General features: G+C 44.2%; 1 protein-coding gene across 2 annotated transcripts in view; it reads right to left on the reverse strand.

Annotated features, from left to right (window-relative positions):
* Positions 1-13,915, reverse strand: part of TMEM237 (transmembrane protein 237) — a 31,014-nt gene extending 17,099 nt beyond the window's left edge. Inside the window, exons 1-3 of one of the 2 annotated variants that reach the window (XM_090044754.1) lie at positions 13,233-13,915; positions 10,255-10,311; positions 919-1,032 (exon numbers count right to left, since the gene is read on the reverse strand). The gene's annotated coding sequence lies outside the window, so the exon portion shown is untranslated. Of the gene's footprint in view, positions 1-918; positions 1,033-6,955; positions 7,177-10,254; positions 10,312-13,232 lie in introns of those variants that run through there. The other variant, XM_090044755.1, reaches the window with a different exon arrangement.
* Between the last annotated feature and the right edge of the window lie 1,527 nt (positions 13,916-15,442).

A 15,442-nucleotide genomic window follows, 5' to 3' on the forward strand; every position in this document is an offset into this window, starting at 1 on the left:
CCCAAATTTGATGTTTTCTTTGCTTCTGTCAGACGTGTGACCTAGCAACTGGGAAGCTTTTCTGACAGAGACTGGAATGGCTTGGCTCAGGTCTAAGACAGACCAGCAGTAGGTCCCAGCCACCACCCCAGCTTCTCCTGCTGCTACTTCTGCCCCCTACCCAGCTGCAGTGTAGCATGGTAAAGCTCCTCACCAATGAACGACGTCAAAGCCTTAGCTCAGATCAGGTCAGCTCTGTTGGCTGCATGCGAGAATCAAACCTGCAAGCTGTAGGTTGCTGGGTATATAACCTATTAATTTTTTTAAATAATAGTAACAATTTAAGAATTGTGATTCTATGCTGCAGCAGATTGTCAATAAATTAAATGTCACATGCCTTCATTTCAAGATGTCAGTGAGTCTGTTGCATGGTTTGAGTTATTAAAATACTAAACTTGAGGTCAAGACATGAAAAACAATTCTCTATTTTTTGCTCAAAGGACTATCCATATATTTGAAGCATATATGCAAATTATAAAACTAGTATTGATGGAATACAGACATTATACACACAGTCAGTAAATTTCATAAAGCAAGGCTCCTTCTAGAACCTTTATTTGGGCCCATGTCTCATCCTGTATGCATATATATCATGTCCCAGATTTTAAAAATATCATTAATAAAGGAAGGTTTCTGTTAAGCATAAATAGAAAATACTTCATCATGACAGAATTCACACTGCACTGGGAACCAGAACCTATAGAAATGCATAGCCTGTGTGCCTGATTTCAAAACTGCACTTAATATTAATCTTCACTGACTTTGTGGAATTATACTAGAGGCAAATTCGTAGTCATCAGCATAGATGCACTTGGTTTTTACTAATCTATGAATGCTACCAAGACTAATTTTATCTTCCTTCCAATATTCTTCACATACCAGGAGGTATTCTTTTCTTCTTGCGTTTCCTTTGAGGTGGGGCATCCTGAATCTCAGGAGTAAGAGGCTCACTGCTCTCGGATGTCCGACGGACTGCTGCCTGAACTATGCCGTCTGTAAAGCAGAAGAACACAACAACTTTAATTCATTAGCTGTGTGAACCCACCTTGGAGGGGAGTTAACATAAAGGTAAACTTTGTATTTCTTCTCTCTTATTTCAACTGCTTTGTACAGAATTCAGTACTTCTGATGGACCATTTTTTAATTCTGCTATAGAAAAACCTGCCTCCATCTTGTAGCTGATGCTGATGGTCCCAAATTGGGGTCAAGGAGGAGGTTTGAGAATGGTTCAGTCACTTATTCTCATACTACGACTACTGGCTATGGCAGTGTCTCTCAACTTCACTAGACTCAAGGCACCCCTCAAAAAATATCAGCTCTTAGCTTTTGTTTTTTGACTGCAAAAAAGGCAATTCTTCTGTTGCATACAGCTTAGTAAGACTGCAGCAGGTCAGAAGGTTTTTGACAAGAAAAGTCACATATTATAAATGCTCAAATGTCTACACATTAAATGACAAGGTTCTTTGGATAAATCTGATATAATTTATTAGACCAACTCAAATAACTGGAAAAATTCTTCTTACTAAGCTTTCGGGCTGAGGAAGCATCTGCAGTTAGTATGTGCTCTTCCACTGCAGATGCCTGATGAAGGGTGTTTATACCTGAAAGCTTGCTAAGAAGAATTTTTCCAACTATTTGAATTGGCCTAATAAAATATATCAGATTTCCACAAAAAACCTTGTCTGCCTATGTCCTTAAACTAATGCAGCTACAACCTATACCCCTGTACACATTAAATGACATTTTTAGACGTGCTCAACTTGTAACAGCAATGCAAACACAAACATTAAAGATATCAGAAGCAAGCAAAAATAGGTAAGCAAGAATAAAGATGGCAACTGAAAACACCACCATTTTATACTTAGGCAGGACTATAACATATGTGTTACAGGTATAGTATTATTCCAGTCAGGGACAGCACTGAAAACCATAATATGATGGAATACAGTTAATGGAAAAAATACAGGCACACATTTTATGACCTCACATTCAAAGACTACTAACAGAAAATGCAAAAGATAAAGATGACAAAATGTATAAATGAAATGAATATAGTGTGTAACTGTGTTAATAAGCATATAGCTGAAATGTATAGCTGTACAATGTATAGATGTGCTGAACAACATACAAAGACCTGATGGCATTAATATAATGGAGAATTTACATTTTTAACTAGGAACAAAAAAATAAACCAGAAAAGTACTATGGGTAAATACAGTACTGGAGAATGGAACAACAATGGAAAGTGTCCAGTGTCAATTTTCTAATAAAAAGGTTAAATAGGGATAGTCCAATTTTCTAATAAAAAGGTTAAATGAGGATTGCATAATGGAACTGCAGCACATCAAATTGCTCATAGTGCAACAAGAGAAAGCTGCACTCAATCACTGATGGTCACTCAGAAGAGTGGATGTAGGCAGTGACCATTATCTAAGAAGAGCAAACATTAAAACAAAATTAAAGAAAAGTCCCAAAGGAGAACCCCCCACACACACATTATGTAACGATTAAATAATAAAACCCTTGTTGACCAGTTTACTCTAGAAACCACAAAGAGATTCAGCAAATCTGAAAATTAGAAAGAAATGGTAGCCAACAAACATCTTAAGAAAATAGTGACCTGTCAAACAAGTGGGAAAATTCTAGGATACAAACACAGAAAATTAAGAATATGTCAATGACAAAGCATACATACAAGAAGAGCCACCCAGGTAAAAAAAAAAAAAAACAAAATAGAAGGGGAACAAGAGAAACTGGGGAAGGTTTCATAGTAAATTAAAATTAAAAGACAGTAAGAGAGCACACAAAACAACAACAGAGTCTCCTTATACCTGAAAAAGGGTATTTGTGCCCAAAAGACTGTAAAGAACAATTTTTTCAACTATTTAGTTGGTCTAATAAAAGATATAACATCTACCTAAAGAACCTTGTCTAACTAAAAGACAAGGAAGTTAACAAGAATGCAAAATAAAAATAAAAGGAAATGAACAGAAAATAAAAGGCCAAGGAAGTTGTTTTTGACCTGGAGGGATGTGGGCAGTGGCTTCCCCCAGGGCTCAGTCCTGGGGCCTGTACTGTTCAACATCTTTATCAGCGAGCTGGATGTGGGTGTGGAATGCACGCTGTCCAAATTCACTGATGATACCAAGATGTGGGACAAGGTGGGCACGCTGGAGCGGGGGGACAGAATCCAGCTACATCTAGACAGGTTACAGAGGTGGGTGGATGAGAATAGGATGGAATTCAATGCAGACAAGTGCAAGGTGCTGCATCTAGGGAGAAGGAACCAGCAATACACCTATAGGCTGGGGAATACCTCTCTTGTCAAAACAGTGGCAGAAAGGGATCTTGGAGTCATTGCTGACTCTAGGATGAACATGAGCCGCCAATGCGAGGAAGTGGTCAGTAAGGCTAACCGCACCTTGTAGTGAATCTACAAATGCACCACAAGCAGGTCCAGGAAGGTGATCCTTCTCCTCTATGTGGCATTGGTCAGGCCACAGTTGGAGTACTGCGTTCAGTTCTGGGCACCGCGCTTCAAGAGGGATGTGACTAGCATTGAGAGGGTCCAGAGGAGGGCCATTCACACGGTCCAGGGGCAGCGGGCCATGCCCTACAAAGAGAGGCTAAAGGGTGCTGGCGGGCCTGGCAGGAGCCTGCAGCACCCTGCAGGCCTGGACAGCACAGCCTTGTGGTGCCAGGCAGCAGTGCCGGGGTGCAGGCAGGCCGCAACAGGTAGCCTGCAGCCTGTGCAGGGGGAGGAGAGGCCAGCAGTTGCCCCAGACTCCCTGTATATGTGCCCCAGGGCTCAAATTGTCTGCAGGCTTTTAAGGGTCTGGGGCTCAGGTTGCCATAGAGACGACCCAGCCCTGGGGGTCGGCTCTACATGTGCATTACTGTGCAGTAACTACTCCTGAGTAAATCTGCTACTTGCATTTCATAGTTTCATAGTTGTTAGGGGCTGTTATTCCAGGTAGCAAATTTATTCACAAGTAGCAAAGTATACTGTGCAATAAGCATATGCACGTGTTATGTGTGTGCTTACTGTGCAGTAAACTATGCTACTGTGCAGTAAAGTATTTTGTGTAGACACACCAACTAACAACCAAATATGAAAAAAACTAATTTTCAAGAGATTTGTAACAGAACAAAACCCAGGATCTCACACATACAGACAGTGAAGTTGTTGAATAAATGCTCTGACATCTTAACTTCAGCACAGAACTATTCATACCAAAGGAAATGTTATGACAATTAATGGGCTAAAAACAGAAAATTAGGTCAAATAAACCAACCGTGTACTGAATTATTAAAAACATGGTTTAAAGATGACAGGGGAAGTTGTCAAAATCTGCAATAAGTACCGGAAAATGTGAGAAATCATGTATTGAACAAATACCTGTGTTGCAAAAAAATGCTGGAAAATGTGGTGGAGTACAAATAAAAAAAAAATCATTCTTAACTCAATGACTTGTGGGTGGGAGGGGGCATTGATAGCTTGACTAATTCAAGCAAAATAAAGGCTAGATAGGTAGGGCCACCATACATCCCAGTTTAGCTGGGACAATTCTACATTTCAGAGGCTGGTTCCAACCAGTTGGTGAGTTAAAAAGAGCATCCCAGAAACACAAGGGCATGGGACAGTCTGGCGGGGAGGCTGAGTGACATAGAGTAGCACAGCACAGCATGCCATGCCACACAATCCCCTACCTCTGCCTGTTGCAGTGATGCTGACTGGGGAGAGCGGAGGGGAGGCGGGGAAGGGGAGGGGAAACAGTGTCTCAAATGTTCTGGATTTCCTTATGGTACACCTATAGATAGGCATTAATGCGAACAATAATAAGAGGAGTAGCAAAATTTTACGGAAAACACTTAATATCAGGTACAAAACTATCAAAAACCAAGGGAATGGTTTAAGGCCATAACATAATAAGGAGTCAAGCAAGGATACATACTATTGTCCTTTCTTTTCACAGAGGGCATACACTGATGCATGAGAAAAGCAGGAGTGGCAAGGTGACAACTGAGAGGAGGCAATATTTTTATTGGACCAAGCTGTATAGTTGGGAGAGACTGGAGACACATTTTCAAGCTTTAAGTGCCCTTTGTTAGGTCTGTGAAAGAAGCAGTCAAGGCCAACCTAAGTACAAGTTAAAATAATTGCTTTAGTCTAAGTAAATTCTGTTAATAAACTTGGCTGCTTAAAACGGAAGCGGACAATGTTCTCCAACTGCTGATAGGGCATTTGGGTCCATTATCCTTTTTCTGTGGGAGCTCACTCTGGAGCACAGTGCTAGTTTAGTTTCATCCACAGTTTCCATGAGGGCATTCAGTTGATCAGGTGAATATGTATGCTCAATGGATTCTGACAGCTTTGTTTGGGGAAGAGGTATGCTAACTGTGGTGGCAGTGGAAACACACTGGCATGTTTTGCATTCATTATTTTGACAAGTCTGGTACCATTTGGCATATGCTGGTCAGCAGAGAATTTACTTCTGATGAGTTTAGTGATCTTGGGAAATTGTTGGAAACTCTGAGGGGGGAGGAAATGAAAGTGCAAAGAGAAGGAGGAGAAGAACACTGGAAAAAACTTCTTTCAGTGTGTAATCTTTGAGTATAGTAATAATTGTTTAACTACCTTTCTTATAAGATACCAATGACAACCAGGAACGTATGGTTGATGGCTTTTTCATTTTGTAGGTTTGTGTGAAGCATTTGGGTAGATCGTTCAAAGATATAGTCTACTTCCTGGCGGTATGTCCGTGTTGGGTAAGAGCAGTGTTTAGGTTGAGGAGAATGCCCCAAACACATACCTCACCAGAACGGATGAGGTGGTATCACAGAGTCTGCCAATAGATTATACCTGATAATAAAATTGACAGCAGAAAACTTGACAAGCTAGGATTGGTGGATATTCTAGTCCTCCTCAGTTTCTACATACAACAAGGAGACAAAAACCCATAAGAGAGAAATGATATAGGGGAGAAGATGGGACAAACAGATTAAGATACTCACAACAATAGGGATGAATAAACAGATTCACTATAATGACTGGCTGTGGACAGATAGAGATTAAGTTGAGGAATTCAGTCACCCGGTTTAGTAACAGCAGATACATACACATACATAGAAATAAAAGGAAGAATAAGAAAAACAACTGGAAATACAAATAAGTAATGTAAAATCTGGAACAACAAAAACCTGTTGCTACATACAAAAGATGAAACTACAGAATTGCATAACAATACTGATGCTGACATATGGGGCAGAAACATAACTAATGACAACAGGTTCTAAAGTAAATGATTTTGACTTTGTGTCCACAAAAACAGTAAGAATTTAGAAGAGATAAGATTACCAATATGGAAATATGTGAAGGAACAAGACAGATACCAGCTTTAACTAAAAAGGTAGTTGCCATGGCTGGAGTACACAGCAAAACCAGAATTGCATAGAATTTCAAAGCAAGCTCTGAACTAGATAGAAACCGCTAGGGAAGGGAAGCCTAGGAAGATCTGGAGCACTATGACAACAAACTATTTAAGATATAAGTGAATCATAGAATCATAGAAGTAGGGTCGAAAGGGACCTTATAGATCTTCAAGTCTGACCCCCTGCCAGGGCAGGAGAAAAAAAAAAACTGGGCTCAGATGACTCCAGCCAGGTAGGCATCAAGCCTCCTCTTAAAGACCCCCAGGGCAGGAGCCAGCACCACTTCCCTTAGAAGTTGGTTCCAGATCCTAGCCGCCCTGACCGTGAAGTAGTTCTTGCGGATGCCTAATCTAAACCTACTCTCCAACAACTTGTGGCCATTATTCCTTGTTATGCCAGGGGGCGCTAGGGGAAACAAGGTCTCTCCCAAACCCTTCTGGTCCCCCCTAGTGAGTTTATAGACTGTCACCAGGTCCCTCCTCACCCTTCTCTTGTGAAGGCTGAAGAGGTTCAGGTCCTGCAGTCTCTCATTGTAGGGTCTGCCCTGTAGTCCCCAGATCATTCAGGTGGCCCTCCTCTGGACCCTCTCAATGTTGTCCACATCCCTCCTGAAGTGGGGCGCACAGAACTGGACACAGTACTCCAGCTGTGGCCTGACCAGTGTTGCATAGCGGGGGAGTGGAGATCAAGTTGGAAGAAGCAGAAGAACTGGCAAAGGAAAAGCCATCCATTTGCATTGTTGTTAAACCAAAATAAGGACAAGCATCACACATTTGCCCCACTTTTACAACACAGAAATGTCAATTTTTGTTGTAGTGAATGTGTTATGTATCTTCATCCTATGCTGGATTGTGACCATTTAACCAGGCAATTCAGATCATTCTCTAATAGTAACCTGTATTCTATACTATTTAGATCCCCATTAAATATTATTAGGGACCTACCTAAATCATGGCAAGAGAAAGGGATTTTTTTCGTAGCAAGCCCCCCCTCACCACTGATTGGCTGAGGGACCTCAGAGGCCCTGCCGCTTGTTACTGATTGGCCTAGAGCAGGGGCAAGCAATTATGTCAGGCAGAGGGCCACTTACCAAGTTTTGGTGAGCTGTCAAGGGCCACATGGGTAGCCCTGCCCCTTGACAGTTGCCCCACCCCCAGACACCACATTGGGACCAGAAGTCCAGCCCCCAACCCCTGACCTTTGCCACCTGAAGTCCCTCCCCTTGCCCTGGAAGTACTCCTTTTGGGAAGGAGGGTGCTGCAATCTTGAAACCAGAACCCCTCCCCCCAATCATATACAAAAAAAAATAAAACATCTACTATCACTTAATTTAATTTTATTTAAAATATTTTGGTATTGATTTATGTGTTTATGAAATGTATCTAGAGATGCATAATAGCTCAAAATGCCGTCCTACTGTATATTGTGTGTGGGCAGTAAGGGGGGTGTATGTGGCAGGGTGTGGTTGGGGAGCAAGTGTGTGTGGTGGGGTGCGAGTATGGTGGGTGGGTGTGGAGGAGTGTGGGGCATTTGGTTAGGGTGGGGGCTGTGGGAGTGCGTGGGGTTATGGTGGGTGGGGTGGGAGAGAAAAAGAGACAGGGCTGGGCTGCTGGCTCTGTTGTGTGTGACTCTTGCGGCCTGCATGCCAGCCTCACATGATGCAGCCAGGCAGACCCCATGCCAAGGCTCTGTGCTCCTGCCTCCCCACCCTAGATCCCTGTTGGTCCCAGGGCACCTGCATGGTCACCACGCCCACCCACTGCCACCACTTTCCTGTCCTTTCCCAGTTTTGCTTCCCACAAGCTTGCTCACCACTGCTGCCACTTCCCACGGCCCCCGCTGCTCCCTACCCCTTCCCATGCCAGTGCCATTTCCTACACTGCTCCCTGCAGTCCCTGCCAGTCCCCATGCTGCTGCTGCTTTCCACAACCTCCACCGCTCCCCACTCCCCTGCTTCTTTCCCCACCACTCCCCATGGCCCCCCTGCCACCATTGCTTCCCACTCTGGCTCCAGCCCAACCCAGCAAGCACCACTGAACTCCCAGCTGCTGGGAGGCTCACAGCAGTTTTTCTCCCTCCCTCTGTCTGATCTTATCTTACTTTCCATTTGGATGCAGGGAGGGTGGTGAACAGGCTCCAGGGTTGCCAGGTCAGAAGCTGCAGAGCCGTTGACTGGTTGGGGGCCAGGGCAGGGCCAGCTTTGCTACTCAGCCTCTGGGGCTCCCCCTGGGTTCTGCTGCTGCTGGCTGCCTGTCATATTTGACGGGCAACCAGGGGCAGATGAAAATTAATTTTCTAAAATTTTTAGGGGCCCCATGGGCTGGATAGAATGGCCGGGTGGGCTGTATCTGGCCCGCGGGACATTTTCCACACCCCAGCCTAGAGGCAAATCACTCATCTTCAGACTGCAGTACTGCTGCAGCATTGCATCTGGCTTCTTAAAAGATGATGCCAAAACCCTTTAGTTTTCCTGACTTGCACCTTCATTGAGTCTATGTCACTAGCTCAGCCTCTCAATAACTCTCTCTTAAACCATGTGCTCCACAGCTGCAGGGATTGCTGTGCTTTATTTGTATTCTGGTAATTTTTAAATTTTGGGGGCGCAATTCCACACAAAATCACAGGAAACATTTTTGCACGGAGATGGTGGAAACCTCCATTTTTTGCAGTTTCTGTGAAAAATCACAAAACCATGATTTAAGTGGGTCCCTAACTATTACATGTCTCCAAACTCAATCAGCAGAGATTTTGTATAGTCATATATATTGTTGACAAAAACTATTAAAAATAGCACTGGATCAAGAATTGAGCTTACGGGAAACTCCACTACTAACGGTCCTATCAGGTTGCAACATTAAATCCACATGGAGATCTTTTAGCAAGATAGTTTTCAATCCACCTAATGGGTGATCTGTTGATTCTATGCTGCAATTTTTTTTTGTCAAGATGCCATGTAATATACCCTGAGCACAGTCACCTTTAAATCAACCTGACCTATAATCTTATCTGAAAATTAACAACCGTTTCCATGTTGACTTGCACAACTATATTTTTAGCCTCTAATCCTTTGTTGACAGAGTTCCAACCTAACTATTCCATTATTTTTCCCAGGAATGATATAAGACCAACTGTGTTGAAATGGATTCATGTTCAGTTCATTTAGCAATCAGATCAGTAATTAAAATGATCAATCTCAAAGAAAACTACTAGTTGTAGAGAACTGCCTTTAATTTTAGATAGACATAGATACTTTTAAATAGAAAAAAAACAGAGAGGTGAAAATTTAAACAATTTTTCTGTGGTATAAAAAACATTTCCTGTTTTATCAGGAACAAGAATGTATAGAAAAAAACCCAGCAATAATAATCTGAGTTAACCTTAACCTAATTCTAAATAATATCACTATAAAAAGGCACAACCTATGTGTATAACCAATAATGAAAGATTAGCCAAGACAACAACATTTTATTAGGTCAGGAATACATTCTATAAAACTATGTATGCACTTGTCAGGAGCTGAGCCAGAATACAAAGTTTTTCCAGCATACTTAATATTAAGTGTTGGGGCCTCTATGCAACCAACCAATGTGTTTGTCAGGAGCAGCAAACCAGGGATCATGTCCTGAGATGCCTTTTAGCACCACAATGCACCCCACAACATCTGGCAGCACCAACACCAGCAGCAAGAGCCTGTGCAGAATACTGGAAACACACTGTATAGAAAGGTTGGATTGGAGACGCTACAAAGAAGCAGCAAAGTGTTCAGTCTTGGCAGTCTCTTACCTAATGAATTCTTCCCTTTGGGTTTTCTTTTCTTTGGACGGCTGAGTGGAATTTCATCTGTACGACAGAAAATAAAGGGTTAGTTAAATACCACAGGGAACCTCTACTCTTTTTCCAACAATATATCTCAGTTGGGGAGTTTGGGCTTCCCCAACACACACACACTTCATGGAGGAAACATGGAGTATGTGTAACAAGGAACCTTTAGCCTGTTACTGTGGGAAAAGTACAGGGCCTGCAGGACCTGCAAGGACTCTTTAAAAGCAGGGTCTTTGTGGCCTAGAGAAAAGGCAGCTGCAACAGCCAGTAGCTCTACCCTGGGCAGTGGTGCATGCTGTGAGGACAGCAGCCAAAAAGTGGGCAGTTGGCAGGGCTGGGACTAACAAGTAACTCCTGTGCTTGAGCTAAACAATAAGCCAGGCTGATGGGATGGGGCTCAGAGGAATAAGTTGGCTTGCCAACAGGGGAATTCTAGCCCTGGCTGAGGAAGAAAAAGCACTCCCAGGCAAGCCACAGGGGTGCCCAGAAGCAACAAGGGAGGACCCTGGTGAATAAGGGCCATTTGCAGTAGCGGATTAAGATTTATTGGGACCCTCGGCAAACAGAAAATTGGAAGCCCCTCATACCCCCTTATAAACATGAACGTATCAAAAATGAATTAATACATAGACCCATTAAATATATTGTTCTGCCTATCCTCTAGGAGATTAAAATCAGCCTTTCAGCTGAAAGAAAATTGCAAGCGCTCTCCCAACCTAGTCCAGCACCCTCCAAATTCTTCACCTCAGGCTCTGAGGAACCCTGCCAAACTCTGCTTTAGGCTTGGACCACCAGGGCAGACAGTGTCTCCCTCCATGCTTCCTCCCCAGCTCCCTGATAGCAATGTTCCATTAAGAAGCTAGAGCTATATCACCTTTCCAGAAGAGCTCCCGTAGGCTAACGGGAGGTGATGGAGTCCATCATCCTACTCTATCTTCCGTCATAAAAAAAGGGGGAGTCAGGTTCCTGGGTGCCACTAACTGCAGGAGGGACAGGATCTGTGCACAGTAGAAACTATCACAGGAAGCTCCTATGTTCCTGAGTTTAAGGAGGCGTTCCCTGAGTCTATGGGGGATGTCCTGAGTCTAAGGAGGGGTGCCTCGAGCCTATGGGGCAAGATGCCTTGAGTGTAAAGGTTTGAGAACCCCGGCTTCAGCTGTGAGGCAAAGGGCTGGATGAAAACATCTTTCCTCAGCCTTCCTGAGGGTTCATCCTGCTCCCTTTGAGCCCTGAGCTGGGCCAGACCCGGCCCACCGTCTTGCTCCATCTTTGCCACTTGGTTTCCACACAAACTCCACCTGGGCCGTCTTGGAAGGAGAGGCAGGAGGGCAACTGCAACCCTGCTGCGGTCCCCCTGCGGAGCCCTATCACCTCCCAGGAGGGGACTCTTTCTTTTCCCCTCCCCTGAGGAGTGAGGGGCCAGCTATGCACCTAGTGCCGCAGCGCCCCCCTCCTGCCCAGGTGAGGTGTAGGTAGGGGCTCCAGTCACCCGAAGAGGTGAGAAGACAGGTGCTGGAGGCTTCCTAGCTGCCTGCCCCCCATGCCCCATCCATCCATCACCCCCTACCCCCAGCCTGGAGACCTGCACTGCCCCAGGGGCAGGATGAGTAAGACATCCCACTGCAGCAGCCCAGCTCCAGTGCTAGCCCCACTGTGGCTGGTGCCAGTGGGGTTTGGGTGAGGAGATATGCCCCTGACTGCTATTGCTGCCATAAGCCTGGCTGGACTATGCTGCCGCCACCCTGCGCAGCTACCTGCACAGCACTGTACTGGACCATCCAGCACATTAGAGATTTTTCTTATGGGGCCCCTGATTGGTAGGGACCTGTGGGCCCGTACATTAATCCTCCCCTGGCCAAGAGGGGCTTTTTTTTCCCCTTTCTTTTGCTTTCTCCTTTTTCCCCAGACACAGGACCCCAGAGCGATAAAGGATTTCAGGCCTACATTGGGCTGTTTTGCAACTGCTTGAGAGGTGGTATTTTAATTGGAGTGGTTGCTTACATTTTCTTCTGTTTTACCATAGGACCAACAGCAACTGTGAGGGGAGATGGAGGTCACACTGCAGTGGGCCTAGAATGGAAGGTAGAAGCTAGAGCAAATAGACTCTAGCCAAGAGAATCAGGGCCTGGACAAGTATTAAAAGGGGGAAAACCAAGTAACCAGAATGAAACACAACTTTAAGGCTCAGGACAACCCCTGATCATTGATTCCATCAAGGTTAAATACAGGGCTGTGGCTCAGAAGAGCTAGATGGGCTGGGGGAGATAGGGGCAGGCCAACTTGAAGTTATGACCTCCCAGCCAGACTAGGCCTGCTACAGTACATTAAAAAGAAAGAAAATATTATAATGATGCTCTAAAGAATAATAAAGCTCATTTAGAGCATACAGTCCAAGTTTAGATACATCTCAAAACAGGCAACAGAGAATTAAGCAATCCAGAAAAGGACAACCAGAATTAACAATGGTAAGGTGTAGCCTGTGCAATGCATAACTGATTTTTTTTCTTTTCCAAATTAAATCATTCTTCATCTGAAAAGGAGGATCTTCCCCAGTGTCTCATGTTGGGCAATCAAAAGCAATTGATACCTTTGAAGAACCTGGCCCACAAACACATAAAGCACTTAGGCAGCTTGGAGACATTTAAAAAAGCTCATTAAAGCACCTGATCTGTACAGATGTTGAGTGAGCCAGATCCAGCTAACACACTGCCTCTTCTGGGCAAATGCAGAGCTCGGTGCAGGAGTGCACCAAGTTTAAATTATAGCACTGTGGGGTGGGGTTTGCAAGCAGCCTTAATAATTTATAAGTTAGCAACCTGCTGTTAGGCAAAACTTTAGAAGTTCACACATTTAACATTAAAAACAGCACCAAGAAAAATCAACAGGAACCTACAAGGACTCTGTATGGACAGAGTTTTGTTAACAATGAGCCAACTCACCATGGTTTCCACTTCAGTTCCAAGGTTTTCCCATTATATTGGAAAGAAGCATGAAAAAACAATAGTAAAGGACACGAACATTAGTGTTGAATCAGTTGCAATTCAGAACTGTACTAAAACTCAAAATGCAACAAACTTAAAGCATAAAAATGTATATGGTCTATTCACATCCCTTAACCTTTACTTTTTACATTCATTTAAATATGACAACATTGACGCTGCTTAGCAACACTGAAGACTGAACAGTCTGTCTGCCTCATATAACTAGGTACAGTTTCTTGATTGGTTAGCTGTAGATACGATTAAAAGCTTTTGTTAGACTATTTAATTAGAACTTGTCCGACTGTCTGATATGCATGAACCAAGGAAAGAAGCTATGAATTAGTCAGGCAAGCAGCTATTTCATGATCAGTATTCACAGTTTCCTCTGTGATGTTTATGAGTACAATGTTAGGGCTGTGCGAAGCTTTGGTCCCCGATTCGATTTGGCAGAGATTTGGCTTGATTCAGTGACCAAATCTCCAAATCGAATCAGAGGACCCTTTAATCTCTCCCACTCAAACTGGAACCCTCCAAATCAAATCGGAAAGATTTGGAGATTTGGACATAGACACAGCTTTAACTGTTTTTCTGCATACCTCTAGGCAGCAGGTGGCTCATGAATACTGTGATGCTGGGGCACGTAAAGAGTCCCACAGGCCCGCCCCCCTGCCCCCTTAGATCAGCAACTAACTAGTGCCACCTGGGTCTGGGGGACACCCAGGGTCCCCCCATGGCTGATCACCGATTGCCGAGCTGGGGAAGGCGTGGGGGGTGGTCCCCCCAGCGCACTCCCCAGCAGACTCGGAAATGAACTGGAAGTACTTCCGGTCCATTTCCGGGATGGCTGTTTAGCAGTGGAGGGCCCCCGCCCCACACTCCTGTGGGACACTTCATGTGCCCCAGCATCGCAGCGATCACAAGCTGCACCTGGTACATCAAAGTATGCAGAAAAAACATTTAAAGCGGTGTCTATGTCCGAATCACTGATTCTCTGAATCAGCATTGAATCTTCAGATTCAGCCAAATCAAATCAGAGACAGTAATCTGAATCAACAAATCGAATCACTGTCCCTGATTTGGACCAAATCTGAACCCGAATCAAATGGGGCCCACTTTGCACACCCCTAATGTATATGTGCCTCCAAGTACTTTAAAGAATTTTGACATAACGGACCATAAAAATGCCCAATTCCCTTTCCTACCATCAAAACCTATCTTGATTTATGGAACATAGAAACCTAAGGGTAAAATCTTTCCAACTCCTGTGTCAATATGGCATATTCAGACTATTCTTATTCCCATGACAAGAATATGTCGGACACCAGTCTGATAAAAAAGTTTCTACTCAAAGCTCTCACAATCTAAAATACAGACAAGAGGAGACATTTGGAAGAGGAAGACAAGAAGTTGAAAATAAGTTAGTGAGACTGAAGTAGCCTTTTTGTCTTTTTGTCGTGCATCCACAGGTGCATCTCAAGTAGAGCCAGGGAGGTGATCCTCCCCGTCTATGCGATGCTGGTCAGGCCACAGCTGGAGTACTGCGTCCAGTTCTGGGTGCCCCATTTCAGGAGGGATGTGGACAACATTGAAAGGGTCCAGAGGAGGGCCGCCCGCATGATCCAGGGACAACAGGGCAGACCCTACATTGAAAGACTGTGGGACCTAAACCTGTTCAGCCTTCACAAGAGAAGGCTGAGAGGGGACCTGGTGACTGTCTATAAACTCACTAGGGGGGACCAGAAGGGTTTAGGGGAAACACTGTTTCCCCTAGCGCCCCTGGCATGACAAGGAACAATGGACACAAATTATTAGAGAGTAGATTTAGATTAGACATCCGCGAGAACTACTTCACAGTTAGGGCGGCTAGGAGCTAGAACCAACTTCCTAGGGAAGTGGTGCTGGCTCCTACCCTGGGGGTCTTTAAGAAGAGGCTTGATGACTACCTGGGTGGACTCATTTGAGTCCAGTCTTTTCTCCCGCCCAGGCTGGGGGTCGGACTTGAAGATCTACAAGGTCCCTTCTGACCCTACTTCTATGATTCTATGACTTCTTTTCTTTTTACCTGTTTTTCCCCCAACAAATAACACAAAATGATGAGGCAATATAACAAATTAAACTGTTTTCCAGTCTCTTTAAAAAATGAAAATTCTTACAAGAGTAGCAGGGGG

The sequence above is a fragment of the Crocodylus siamensis genome, chromosome 4 (assembly GCF_052110815.1).
Source record: "Crocodylus siamensis isolate JL-2025a chromosome 4, ASM5211081v1, whole genome shotgun sequence".
Classification (NCBI taxonomy): Eukaryota; Metazoa; Chordata; order Crocodylia; family Crocodylidae; genus Crocodylus; species Crocodylus siamensis.